Raw genomic sequence first — 14,499 nt, 5'->3', positions numbered from 1 at the left:
ATTTATTTTTTTTTTCTGATGCTAATACAATGTAAATCCTTAATGGTATTTCTTTGAAGTAGGAATGCTTGGATTAGCTCACAAACCATCTTTTCACACTGATGATCTTTGGGAACCTGATGCTGGGTTAAATGTGCCAAAAACTCACTCTCGTTGCATATTTATTAGTCCAGTAACATTGAAGTAACTAAATATTCTAGTAATGAGATTACACTTGAGAAATGCAAAGATGTTTTCATCCTCAAAATTTCTTGAAGGCTGAGTTGTGGTTAGATATATGTATTTAAAATGCCTTGAATTGCACAGGTGAACTACTTAGAGTTATCTGTTTGAGATAAATGTACATGGAAATAGAGAAAACAGGGTAATTCTTATATTCTGACTAGGAAGCTTGAACTGAGGGGAAAACTGGAGATGGTAGGAAAGCATCTTGCACTCTCACAATTACTATATTCACTAGGGCTGAGAATTATCTGTTGCTACATGGAGTAGTCATTACTGCAAGGCAGATGATACTAGAATGTTGCAGTGTGTAAGCAAATAGTGCAGCATGCCACGTCAAGAAGTGGTCTGAGTTTCTCAGCCTGTGGTTCTGTGGTCACTTGAGGTTTTTACAATTTGGGTAGCTAAATTGAAAGGCATTCACATTTTACGCATTAATGGTGACATATAATCTGGCTTAAAAAAAAAAAAAAAGGCAGAAAAAGCAGGATAATTATCAGTTACCAGGCACACTGTTTGGGTTACAAAGTTCTGTGCTGGGCACAGGAAAAAAGTTGTGCACTTGTCAGGACAACTATACATAGCTTAGGCTGTCTTCTAGCAATTCTGGAGCTTTATCTTCAGGCAGCGTAAATTGGAAAAAAGTATATGTAAGCCAAGGTAATAAGTTTGATATAATACCATCTGAAGCTGACAAACGTTCTCCTTGAGTCACCTATAAGTGTTTTATATTTACGTGTTGTAGATGTTTACATGCACAAAACATTTGTCTCAACTCCTACTGAAGTAACGTCTCTCCAGTTCTGTAAGAAATCTTATTAATATTGTCCGTAAGTAGAAAAATAACTTCATGATCAGAGTACAGGACTGACTTCTGTCTGATTGTACAATATATTTCAACTTTATCTTCGCAATGTTATAAATTCAGAGTAACGTTGCTTTTTTACTTTAGTGACGAATGCTGTGATTGCATCTTTGTAAGAAAACAAATACCAGTAGTTCTGTTTTAGAAACTATATGAGCATTTAAATGAAATTACATAGTGAAATACTGGTCAATGCAGTGAAATTATTTTGGTAGGCAAGTTTGTGATATCTGCACTTTCTGGAAAGTATGGAGAAATAAAAAGGACAGAAGTAATCTGGATATTAATATGGTTGTTGTTTAGAAATAAAAACAAAAAGATGTGGAGAGTGAAGCAGATATTTTTCAAAAAAAATAATTGGATAACCAGGATGCCAGCTTTCTCAAGTAGAAAAATAAATTTCATGTGTAAGAATTTTTTTTGCTTTTATGTGAATGTGGTAGACTAGACTATCTAATTAAGGTCTGGATTATGTGAAAGTAGGTGTGGAAGCTATCATGAAGAAAAGTCATGGAAAAGGGCACGGTCCAAGACCAAATGCTCTTTTTCACTAAAATAGATACAATTATAGTTTAAATGACATAAAAATGAAAAAAGAAGTAGAGGTGAATGTAAGAAAATCTTCATAAATACATAGATACCAAAACAGAGGCAGTGAGACTGTATATAAGAGTAGGGACAAACAGAACTTATTTCCTATGGATGTAGATATTTTCTCTATTTTCCTGTAAGAAATGGGCTTTAGTACCTCAGAAAAATACTGAAATTTTGGGGATAGGTCAGAAAAAGAGTGAGGCTGAGTTGAGATGAAATGACAAGAGACTATGATGCTGTACCATCACTGTTAGCAAATTTGACAGAGCACTGGACCCAGAATAAGAAAGGATTTATATCTTATTACTTTTACAAAAAATGAAAAGTAAAATAAGAAAGTCTCTTCTAGAAGAAGCTATGACATTAAAAGCAAAGAATAGTGGTAAAACCAGTTGAATGGAGTATTTGTCAAAGCGGAAGCTGAAACTGTGGTCCTACAGTTTAGTAGATAAGTTTATACATTGTACTGCTGTCTAAAGTCATGGAATGAGGCAAAGATATACTGAAACATCATCAGATTTCCCAAAATAATTGATGATATTTTACAGACATCAAACCCCAAATAAATAAACACTGCAGATTCTACTGGAGTTGTAGATCAGTCTTTGCAGCTTGAGCAAAATACAAGTCACCATCAGTGTTGTGTTATAATTGGATGTTTTCTTGTTTCATGCAAAGAATCCTAGAAGTAGTATATGATCCTTGTCCTAGAGTTTGTTTTGAAAGTTACCTTCTGCCATAGAACCGTAGCAGTGGCCCTTTTTAGAATAATCAGGTGGTAAAACAGGAGGCAAGATGTGTTGACTATTCTTTTTTTTTTGTGTATCACTTGTGCAGAACAACCAAAAGTCTAACACTTAACCAAGCATGAATATTTTTCATTTTATTTCTGTTTTCCTTGTATAGTCTGCCTAACAGGTTTATGTGGTGCACTATTAATATCTCATTTGGTGGTTTCTACTGAGACGTAGATTTATAACAATGATTAAATGAGGTGGATTTAGTTACAATCATAAACATTAATGCAAGTGTGTGCAATATGACTAATACCTGTCACATCAGGTACTGTAACATAAAAATCAAAACAATGTTTATTCTAATTAGTTTCCATGTTGTAGAATCGTTTATTTCTGAGAGTATGAAATAGGATTTTTTTTCTTTTCCTGCAGCGTTTCTCAGAAAACTCTCAGGGGATTGCAACTCGGTGTATGGTGGAGTCTTAAAGAAGGCAGCTGTAATTTTAAAGTGAGATAGTCTCTGTTTTTCTGGTTAAATCTTAAAGTCCAGATTAGTGTCTTAATTGTACTGCCATTCTTCATATATATTTACCTTGAAAATTGTGTTTTGTAGTGTGGTTGTTACTTGAGGACTTACTGGTCACCTTATGAACATCTTACTGGGACTCTGGTGTGGAAAAATGTCCAGATTTGGAATGAATGCTGTTTTCTTTTCTTAAGGCAGTGGGAATAATGATACGGAGTCTTTATTCATAATACATTCAAAACGTTTACTGATGACTAGAGTAGATCACAGGCTTGAAAATTAATTTTGTCAGATGTGGATTTGAAAGCTTTTATGGAGTGTTGGAATGTGTTAGGAATTATGTGAAGTTGAGCACAGTAGTGGAATGGAATGAAAAAATCATTCCCCTCAGCCTCTGATTTTTGTGGTTGTAAGGCTTTGAGTGGTTAATATAGCTTATAATTTCTTTAATTGCTGTTTTGTTGTAAAACATGCAAGTTGTGTGAAAGAATATAATAATTTGGACTTGTTTGGAGATTTTGATCTCCGTTCTTCACCATATTGAGCTTTACATAGTGGTTCTTACCTAGCACCTAGTAAATAAATCACTGCAAAAGCAAATAGATGCATTCACATATGAATTTTGGTGTTACCTGGCATGTGCAAGGTACCATAGGAAGTATAAGACCCTGAATTGTCAAACTTGTGGTTGAAACATTCTAGACAGAACTGATTTAATGGTTTTAAAAGAAGACACAAAAAGATGCACAATGAGATCAGAATTCTTGTAGATTATTCATTCTAAAATGCCATGCTAATGGCTGGACTCAGAGTCAAAACAATGATTCAAGCTACTACATTTCTTGTAGTCCTAAATTCACTTTGATAAAAGTGAAAAAAAAATTGAATTTTCAGCGTAAGAATCTTTATGGCTTTGTTCATGATGAGGTAGTTACCAAAGTGTTATATTTCTTCTGGTTGCTCTGTTGGTGAATTAGTTTTGAAGTTATATGAACATGGTGCTTTAGCCACGTTCTGTTTGTTACTTCAGTTCTAATGTTGTTGCTTTGCCTTTGGAATGCCAGGATTTAAAACAATATTGATGAAATTAAGATGATTAAGACTAATTTTCTCTTGTCCTTAAAACATCGTCATCTAGATTTTGTCATGTGAAATTTTCAAATTCAGATGTAATTATATTCATCTGAAGAGCTAAACTATAGGTATTTACCATTACACAGTCCAATGTTGCAGCCTTTGCCTTTCCAAGGGCAAAATATTTCCTGCTGATGAGATCCTGTTCTGTATGGGAGACTGTTCAAGATGATTTAGAATGCACATCGGTTATGGAAATAGACCATTTAAAAACCATGATTGATGTGTCCTGTCAGAGTTCAGATCCTGATCTCTCTGCTGTCACAGATTGTCTCGCTGCTCTAGATTTACAGCCCGTGTAAAAAGAGTGTAACACTGATTTATGTTTGCTGACTAAGTGGTCCAGTCCAGAGCAGCTATAGTTATCTGTATAAATGCCTTAGTAATATGCAAGTGAAATAAGGTTTATTTGCTTGCATGTGTACATCTAAAGGCCTCAGCAGACCTATGCTTGAGTATTTGTGAGTGTTTCTAGGTTTATGTTATAAAAAGGAGATTCTCTTCTGGACTCACTTGCTTCTTGTCTCCAATTGCTTTGGTTAATGTTGATTCATTCTAGGATCAACGTCCTGTACAATACGTGCGAAATAATTGAAGTTAATTACAGAAGTTAATGGTAATGTTCCCTGCGAATTCCTGGGCACTAAACTGGTTTGTATAGGAACGTTGTTTTGCAAGATACTCTCGTTGGATCCTTTTCACATCCTCATTTTGTCCTCTGCCTTTTAAATTGTTCCAGGAGTGTATTTGTGTTAAATAATATTAAGACAGTTTTTGATGTTACCAGGTTGACAGTTTCTCTCTCAATTTTTTAATTTTTTTTTTTAAGTCCAAAATGAACTTTGGATGTGGGATATGGGTTTCTATTCATGTTGGCGGATGTGGCAGCTCGCTTCTCTCTGCAGCTCCATTCTCCTAGTGTTTTCCAGCTGTACTTTCCTTCTGTGTCTTTGTCCTCTACTGCCTTCTGCCTTACTCTGGCTGCTGCACTGCTGTGAAATGTGGTAAATGCTGGAAGAACATTTGACGGCTGTGATAAATGTTTGCAAACTGAGATGATTTGGCCAAATTGGGTTGGATTTTCACAGTTGTGTGGAGTTACAAGAATGCTTGTAAGTTTCAGAGAAGCAGCAAAAGATGTATCCCTCAAATCTCTGCATCAGAATGAGAGCCAGGGGCAAGAGGGAATTGCAACCCTCCTCACCTACCTACTAGTTTTGGAGACTGCATTTTATTTCTTGAGTACTGGGAATGGCAAAACTGTGTAGGCTGTTTGATGGTATAATTTGCATATTTCAACCCCGAAAGATTCTCCAGTTTGCAGCTTTTTCACAGTGGTGCTGGTGTTTTAGCCTCTGCAACCTGCTGACAGGTTGAGGCACCCCTGTGTGTGTGTGTAGAGTTCTTATCTGAAGTGTGCAACAATAAAAATAATAAATGCTGCTCTGCTAAGTGAGCATATGCTAAGTACAAGACTAATGGCAAACTTTAACAGTCTACTGTGGATGTTACCTGGAAGAAATGTTGCAGTGAAAAAGAATCTTTTCCAGAACCTATTGAAAAAAAAACACGAAAGGTGCTTTGAAGATTGCATCATCAAAATGAGTTATTGAGTGAATTCGGTACATGAAATACAAGAAGAATGTGAATTAAAATGGCTTAAAAATATTAGGTGCAGAGGGAATTAGAAGTTAAAGTAAACCGAGAAGAAGTGGAAATTGAAGGGGTCTCACTTTTCAACATGATATAAAATTCAGTCATCCAAGAGTGGAAATGAGCAATTCATATATCACAGAAATGAGGAAGGTTTTTTTTTTTTAAAGTTATTCCTGAAGGGGCAGAGCTGTGTGACTTATGTTATTATTGTGCTAATAAATACTCGAGCATTCTGGCGTGTCACCTTGATGGTACTTGCGGTTTTCTCTCTATTTTCAGATGTGCACCTAAAAATGGGAATTGTCAGGCCGATTTTTTGAAGCTAAACTTCAAAATGGACTGTTTGTTTGATGGCTACATGATACACAGGCATACCAAGTAGGACTTGAAATTTTAAGATGATGTAAACTTCACAAATCTACCTTTGTGCACATCCATCTTATCCATCCTTCCTTCTCCACAGCCTGTTAATTATGTTTTAGTCTCAAGACTATAAAGTGTATATGCCTCACATAGGTTACGGGATGCCTTTCCTGCCACTGATGAACAGACGAGATGGCTGTTCTCAGCCATTACATATAGTATTAATATATATCCACCCATTCCCTTCAGCACGTAATTTCAGTCTCTGATGGCTTTGCAAATGAGCTGCTGTAAGCAGAAAGCCCTAAGATGGAATAAAATGGCAGTTGGGTGTGGAGCTACAAGGATACTTGAGGAGTTTAAATAGGCAGTATCCATTCCCTTGCATTAATTATAATGGTTTACGGATGCTCATTAATACGCCACTTTTATTACTACAACACATGGTTGTACTGCTTTCCTGACACCTATTATTTCCTCCCTCTGAACAGAACAAAGGAAACAATAGTCGTCTGACATTGCCATGACATACGTTATTTCCAAGAAAAGATTGAAGTAATCAAATCAGTCCTGCGTGCGCAGAGCTCTTTTCCCTTAGCCTTGGGAGAGAGGCAAGTGAGAAAATTCTTAATGTGGTAATTTTAGACCTGACTGGGCAAGGTATGTGCCTAACTAAAAGTAAGTGATTGACTCCACTGAGACTACTTGCATCAGTAGGCACTTAGGTTTTTGGTTTCACGCTGAATATGCTTTGCTGTGTTTGAATCACAGAGGCTCGGATAAACACAGACAATAAGCATTCATCTTTTGCCGTGGGTACCAAGGGGAGGTTGAATTTTTTGTGTCTGGAGACAGGATAGCTGAGCAGCCGAACCTGCCTACTGCTGGTCCTTGAACCCTGAGCAAGGCAGTGAGCTGGTAGGTCGACTTAGTACTAGCAGTGCTTCAAGATTCTTCAGATTATGTTGTAAAAATAATCAATACATTTCTGTAGGAAGCAAGCAGGCAGCATAAAGTTATGAGATACCAAGACTTAGAGATTACTTTTCAGTGACATCCCGGAGAAGTTGTTGGAGCCAAAATAAAATTGGGTGGGAATCTGTAATTGGTTGCTAATGGCTATTGGTCAAGTGGTTTTGGAGTGTTCCATTATTTATTCTTTTACTCCTATAAAAGCAGTGAAATTTAGAAATAGTTCAGGTGGTAAGGTCTGATCTGCTGAATATATGCATTCATTGCATTAAATGTTTATCAGGTAAAAGAAGAAGAGGCAATAAAAGTCTGTGCACACAGCATAGGTAGGACACAGGCAGTAGATAACTTATGAATGCATTCTTGTGCAGGGAGCTGTGCATCCTTGCATAACCTGGGCTGGGCTTGGACAGGAGGCTCTTGTTGGAAGTCAGTGCTTTCTGTGGGACTTTTTGTCTCTTGGGCATGAAGACAGCAGGGCTGGGAGTAGCTCACAGACTGAGGCAGCTTGATTTCTGCTTGTAGCTGGTAGCATCTAGTTCCGTGCCAAAGGCTTACTTCTTGTCTCAAGGTTTTTTGTGCAAAGTACAAATGCCTGGTGTCTCTAACAGGTAGACTGGTGAAAAGGACTGAGGAAAAGTGCTGAACGGTGTTTTTAAACCACGTTGTTGTGGTTCAACTTTAGCAGGCAGCTCATCACCACATGGCCGCTCTCTCACTCCCCCTGTGTGGGATGATGTAGAGAATTGGAAAGGTATAAGTTTTGAGAACTTGTGGATCGAAATAAAGCAGAAGCTAAGCAAGGAGTTAATTTGCTGCTTCCCATCAGCAGGCAGATGTTCAGCCACTCCCTGGAGAGCAGAGCTCATCATGCCCAATGGTTTCTTGGGCAGACAAATGCCATCACTCTCTCTATTCCTCCTTTCCTTCTCCTTTCCCCCAGTTTTATTTCTGAATGTGACACCACATGGTATGGGACATCACTTGGCCAATCTGGGCCAGCTGTCCTTGCCAGCTCCTTGTGTACCCCCTAGCTCCTTGCTGGCAGGGAAACACAAGAAGCAGAAAAATCTTTGGCTCTGTGCAAGCACTGCTCTGCGATGACTGAAACATTGGTGTGTTATCACCACTATTTTCATCAGAAATCCAAAGCACAGCATCATACAAGTCTCTGTGAGGAAAATGAACTCTCTGCCAGGCAAAACCATGGCAGTGTTCTACTGGAATTTTGACCACATTGCATTTGAATGCTTTCAAAGATCTTTTCCAGTTTGTTTTTTATGTATTGTTATTCCTGTTCTGTTTGTCTGAATGTCTACTCAGTAAGAAACCGGATGAGGTTCAACAAAAGCAAGTGTAGGGTCTTACACCTAGGGAGGAGTAATTGCATGCACCGATACAGGCTGAGGGATGAGCTGCTGGAGAGGAGCTCTGCAGAGAGGGAACTCGGCGTCCTGGTGGACGACAGGTTGGCCATGAGCCAGCAGTGTGCCCTCGTGGCCAAAAAGGCCAATGGCATTCTGGGGTGCATTAAGAAGAGCGTGTCCAGCAGGTCGAGGGAAGTGATCCTCCCCCTCTACTCTGCCCTGGTAAGGCCTCATCTGGAGTACTGTGTCCAGTTCTGGGCTCCCCAGTACAAAAAGACAGGGATCTCTTGGAAAGAGTCCAGTGGAGGGCCACAAAGATGGTGAAGGGCCTGGAGCATCTCCCCTATGAAGAAAGGCTGAGTGAACTGGGTCTGTTTAGCCTTGAGAAAAAGACGACTGAGAGGGGACCTGATCCAGGTTTATAAATATCTGAGGTGTGGCGGCCATAGCGGTGAGGCCAGTCTCTTTTCAGTGGTACGTGGAGACAGGACGAGGGGAAACGGACATAAGCTGCAGCATAGGAAGTTTTGCACGAATGTGCGTAAGAACTTCTTCACGGTGAGGGTGACGGAGCACTGGACGAGGCTGCCCAGGGAGGTTGTGGAGTCTCCTTCTCTGGAGATATTCAGGTCTCGCCTGGACGCCTACCTGTGCGACCTGGTGTAGGGAACCTGCTTTGGCAGGGGGGGTGGTCTCGATGATCTCTAGAGGTCCCTTCCAACCCCTACAATTCTGTGATTCTGTGATTCTATGATACTGGGGGGACTACACGTAGGAATACAGTAAATTACACCAAGTACATGAAATCTACTGCATGACAACTAGTTTAATTAACTGATACTGATAAAAGTAGATGTTAGGAATTTGCAAGCAGTGTCTCTTTCTGCTGAGTGCTTAAAACTGAAGATCGCACATTAAACAGAAGCATGATATACGTCTGGAAGTATAATTTCAGGTATTTTTATGATGTGTTTATGAGCCCCGAACTGTGTTTTTGTATAGGCTTCAAAATCTTTTATGTTGCTGTATTCCAGCAGTCACTGAAAAAATATGCTGGCCTCCAATTTAAATAAGCTGTGCTGTAGAAGTCAGCTGAGCACAAAGTTAGTAAACCTGGCATATATTGTATTTGCCCCTGAAAATAGTTAGCTAATTGTTATTTAAACCTTTATGTTCTTTTCGACACTGCAACCCTGATAAACTCTGTAAGCTATGTCTCCTGGGTCACACTGGACAGGTTCAGTCTGGCTCCCATCTGTTCTAGGCAGGCATCCTTGACACGTGCTAATGAGGTTATGTGTAAGAGGACAGGCAATCTGTTCTTGCCATGGAAATTATGCGTGGTAGTTGATATTTTGAACTGTTACCTGAGCTTAAGCTGTTACTGTTGTCTAGGTGTTCTGAGAAGAAACATCCTAATGAAGAAACATCTTCATTAGGAATTTGTTCATACCATTTATGGTGTGTCTCAGTGGTGGACAACAGCAGAAACTGGAACACAAGACTAATGCAAGGAAGAACTTCTTTCCTCTCAGAGTGATGGAGCACTGGAACAGGCTGTGCAGTGGAGGTTGTGGAGTCTCCTTCTACGGAGATACTCAAGACCCATCTGGATGCCTACTTGTGCAACCTGCTGTAGGGTACCTGCTTTAGCAGAGGGGTTGGACTCAATTATCTCTTGAGGTCCCTTCCAACCCCCACAACTCAGTGATTTAAAGAGTTAATGCACTTTGCTGACTCTTGTTTATTTCCAACACCCTGCAATGCTGAAATTCTCCATTGGACTGATTGCCCTTCTGTCACAGGTTGTGTTTGTGTATCTCATATTGGTGACTTAAACATACTGCAAAAGAACATTTATTTCCATGTAGCTCAGCCACGTGTGCACTCCTCTCATCCCCAGACTGCACTACGAGGATGAGAATACTTCTAATTTAAGGGAAATTATTTTAACCCTGCAGCTGGTAACACACCAATTTATAAAACGTGCAGTAGATAGGGGGTGCAGAAGTTTGTATCTATGCAGGCAGCTACTCACATTTTTGTGGACAGAGACATTTGTTCACGAGGACTGTTGAGCACACGTTCAGATGCTTTAATGCAGCCTTTTCAGCATGTGCAGTGATAGATGGCTGCCGATGTAGAAAAAGCAGGAAAGCAAGTAAGTTTTCTGGCAGTAAGTGGAAGCTTTGATGCAATTATATTGCAGATCTGCTTGCAGTTAGACCAAGAGCATCTCCACAGTGGGAAATGGAGTATGGCCCTGTGTTGTTGCCAGCTCCAGCTGTGCTGTGATGGCCAGAGCAGGCAAAGGCTCTGCGTGCAGAGAGCTGAGGGCTTGCTGAGCCCTGTGCACAGTAGGCACTGTTCAGCTCCAGGGATGGTCTCTGAGCACAGCATGGCTGCTGCTCCCTGCCTAAGTGCCATATCTTGCTGCTTGCTCACTGGCACCTCAGCTTTTTCTGTGTTGCTGTGCAAGGTGCATTCTTCCTTTGTACTTTGTCACCTGGAATCATACTAACATTTTCTGTCAGGATACCACTATTATTTTTATGTAACATAGATGCTAATCTAATAAGATTTTCCATTCAACCCAGCCTATCTGCTTTGTCATGAAAGTCACCAGTTAGATAACCAACCTTATTCAGTAATGTTAGGTATTTCTCATTAAACTATAATAATTTGAAAAGTCTTCCTGTAACTCAGGTGAGACTTTCTTATGTATGATAATTATATTGGTGATAGATGATATTAAAATATTTTTTCCTGGCAGCTTACTTGCATTTCACTAGTAATGTCAACTAGCATGAACATTATGTCATGATCAATGTCAACAACATGAAATTTCTTTTTATTGCATTACTTCAAGTGTGCAGGGAAGTTACTGTTGGGTATAAAACAGCATGGCCTTGTAAAACAACGTAGATCGCTAAAGTTAAGCTTTGTGTTGGCTCAAACATCTTTTTTTTTCTTTTTTTTTTTTTTGGCTTGGAAAATAAAAAAAAAAAGTGGATACTTGAGAGGTTCAAATCTGAATCCTCAGCAATGAGAGATCATTTGTGTTAGTATCAGCTGTGCATTCAAATGATGCTGAAGGAGGCGTTTCTGCAATGTAACTGCAGTATTCTTGGGATGTTGAATTGTGACTGGGCTGCCAAAATATGGCTTGATTGGAAATTTGTTTCTTCAAAAGTGTTTGTTAGAAGCCAGGGTTGTTGTTGCTAAATGAATTGTAGGAAATTCAAATGCGTTTTGGTGCAAAGCAGTAGTATTTTGTTGAGTTGGCCAATTACTTTAAAAGGAACGAGAATTGTATAATTCACAGATCAAAAGTTGACTGTAGCTACTTTTGAGGTGATGCTGCTTTCATTGCATAATTAAATACATACTGCGATCAGTTCTTAAGATGCGGAGCAGTTGCATGCGATTTTGACAACAATTACTTAGACTTTGGGGTGAGGTAAAATAATAATGATTTAGTAATATTTTTTGTTTTGTCTGGAGCATTTGCAATGCTGTATTATATACCGATAAGACAGAATTTCTCTGTTAAGAGCAATTTTCTGAAGCTGCCATCAGCTTTGTGTGCGGTTCCCTGTAGTTGTGGTGGTCGGATGAGGGCTTGCTGAATGCTGGCTGTGAGTGGGCTGCCTTTGCCTTCAAGTCAGCCTTTCTTGTGTGGTTCCTTCACTTACAGATCGGGTAGGCTGTGCGTTCCTGTGGCACGCTGCTGACCTGTTCGAGGAGAGCCCTGTGTGCTTTCATCCAATGTGATCAATACTGACTTGACAAATGCACAGAGGGGGGCAGAGGGGAAGTCAAGTGAGTTCAGTAGCTGTGCAAAACATGCAGAAGCCTCATCCATGTTCTGTTCAGCACACGTGCTCATCGAGTCAGTCAGATCAGTCAGGTCAAACCTGCCTCCTCTCCTCTTCAGGAGTCTTAACTTCACCCTGTTGTTCACTGCCTCTGTACGCAGAGCAAATTGAGACTATATTTTGTAAACGTTATTGTCAGTGTCTTAGAACACAAGTTAATAAGGGCAGGGAAACATGTCTATTATACTGTCTGCCACTGCCTGCAGCCACATGGACTGGCAAGAAACAAGACAAGAATCCAAGAAACAACATATGCAATTGCCTGTATCCCTTCTCGTCTCATCTTTTCCTTTCTGATCTTAATGATGTAGCCAGTGGACAGTCTGTCTAGTCCTTGAGGATTTCAGATAGCTTCTGATTTTTTTTTTTTTCATATCTTCCTAATGTCCAAATTGCTGCTGTTGTTGCCCATGAGGCTCTGCTGAAAGGGCAGGACCTGAGGCCAGTGCTGGGGTCTCCTTTATATTGGTTCATACAGCACACTGAGACATAGTGCAGAGGCTTTAGGTTAGCTCTTCCCTGGGATGAAGCACCTTAACTGCATTTGTTTTCCACTAGCTTCAATAAAGAAGTATATTAAGGTCACTTTTTTTCCTGAATCTCCCAGCTGACAACATAAAAAGTTGCTTTACTACCAGGGCAGCATTTCCTCTGCTGTCATGTGGTTCTGGGGCTTAATCTTCCTTTTTACCTGATCAGGTAGAAGGATGCCTCTGTGTATTGGAGTTATTGATTCTAAAAAATACATGCTGTGAAACTGAATGAATAGTAAAATATTAAATTGATAGGAAGAAATGTCCCTTTAGAGTTTTTTTAGGTTGCCATTTATCAAGAGAAATATTTCCCAAATTCAGCAAACCATCTCAGACCAAACATACAATTATTTTTAAATAGATTTTTTTTGCTAGTTTATTTAGTGTGAATGAATTCTAGATTGACAGTCCTAAAGTCAGAAGTATTCAACTCAATCTGTATGTCGTGTGACAGACAATCAGAACAGAAAGTGCCATTCCCAAGCAAGGGGAGAGCTTAAACTCCAGGAGGTTTAGTCTGCAATGACTGGCAGCAAACTGGCAAAATAAGTTATTTTTATTAGGTTTTGTTACTTGGATGCCACTAAAAGCATTACTTTGTTTTGCAGTCTGTATGTCTTTTATCTTTGTCTTTCTACTGTATCTTTGTCTTTCTTTATGTTTGGTTCTTTGTCTTTTGGTTCCTCTTCTTAAGTAAGATAACTTGTAAATTTTCTGGTTGAAACTTGCATTTCTAATTTCTTTTCCACAAAACAATGTTCACAGAATGTCAATTTTATGTATTTCAAGAAAGATATTTTTTTCTTATGCTGATTATTTCTTTTCCAACATTAAAAGCATCTCTAATTGTGAACTTTAAATAGGAATACAAGGGTGGCCTGCTTGTACAGGGAGAAAATGTTTAATTTCAAATTAGGTTTTGGGGACGGCTGTGTGTTGGGGCAGAAGTGAAAGAAGGAAGTGAAAGTTGCTGGAGGTATTTGCTGATTGGGTGATGATGAATGATAGGAGATGATGAAACTTACTTAAAGTTTCTGATCTGGAACAGTGTATTAAATTTAATTATGTCTGGAATTGTAGTTTTTTACATTTTTCTTTTAATTAAAACATGAATTTAAAGAAGAAAAACTTCTAAATCTTACAGTCTGAGTGGGCAGAAAGTGAAAAGAAAGTTCGCTATTTGCGTTATGCCATGTATGTATTAAAAGTGTTAGAAACTGAGGAAGATGGAAAGAAGAAGGACTTAAGTATCTGTAGGACCTGTAAGAAATGCAGTTAATTATTATAGTATACAGAGGCAGGTTCCTTGGCAAAACACCAGCTGATACCTCTGATCCGCTGAAGAATCACAGAATCATCTAGAGTGGGAAGGACTTTCAGTATCACCAAATTCAAACATCAGTTTGACCTAGTGAGTCTCATCCCTACAAAACATCCCTTAATGCCACATCAGGGATGGCAACTCCATTACTTCCCTGGGTGGCCCAATTCCAATGCTTGACCACTTTCTCCACAAGGAAACTCTTTATAGTATCCAACCTGAACCTCACTGGTGCAACTCGAGGCCTCTGTCTTGCATCCTACTGCTTGTAACCTGAGAAAAGAGACTGAATACTTCCTTGCTGCAGTTTCCTTCCAGGTTGTTGTAGGGC

The 14,499-nt window shown here is 39.3% G+C and overlaps 1 protein-coding gene across 3 annotated transcripts in view; it reads left to right on the top strand.

Moving 5' to 3' along the window:
* The window catches only part of NELL1 (neural EGFL like 1), a 273,232-nt gene that overhangs the window by 166,917 nt on the left and 91,816 nt on the right, over positions 1-14,499 (top strand). The gene's annotated exons all lie outside the window — the stretch shown is intronic.

This window comes from Meleagris gallopavo, chromosome 5 (genome assembly GCF_000146605.3).
Source record: "Meleagris gallopavo isolate NT-WF06-2002-E0010 breed Aviagen turkey brand Nicholas breeding stock chromosome 5, Turkey_5.1, whole genome shotgun sequence".
Lineage (NCBI taxonomy): Eukaryota > Metazoa > Chordata > Aves > Galliformes > Phasianidae > Meleagris > Meleagris gallopavo.
Note: the sequence above shows the minus strand (reverse complement) of the source record. Positions and strands in the feature narration are given on the sequence as shown.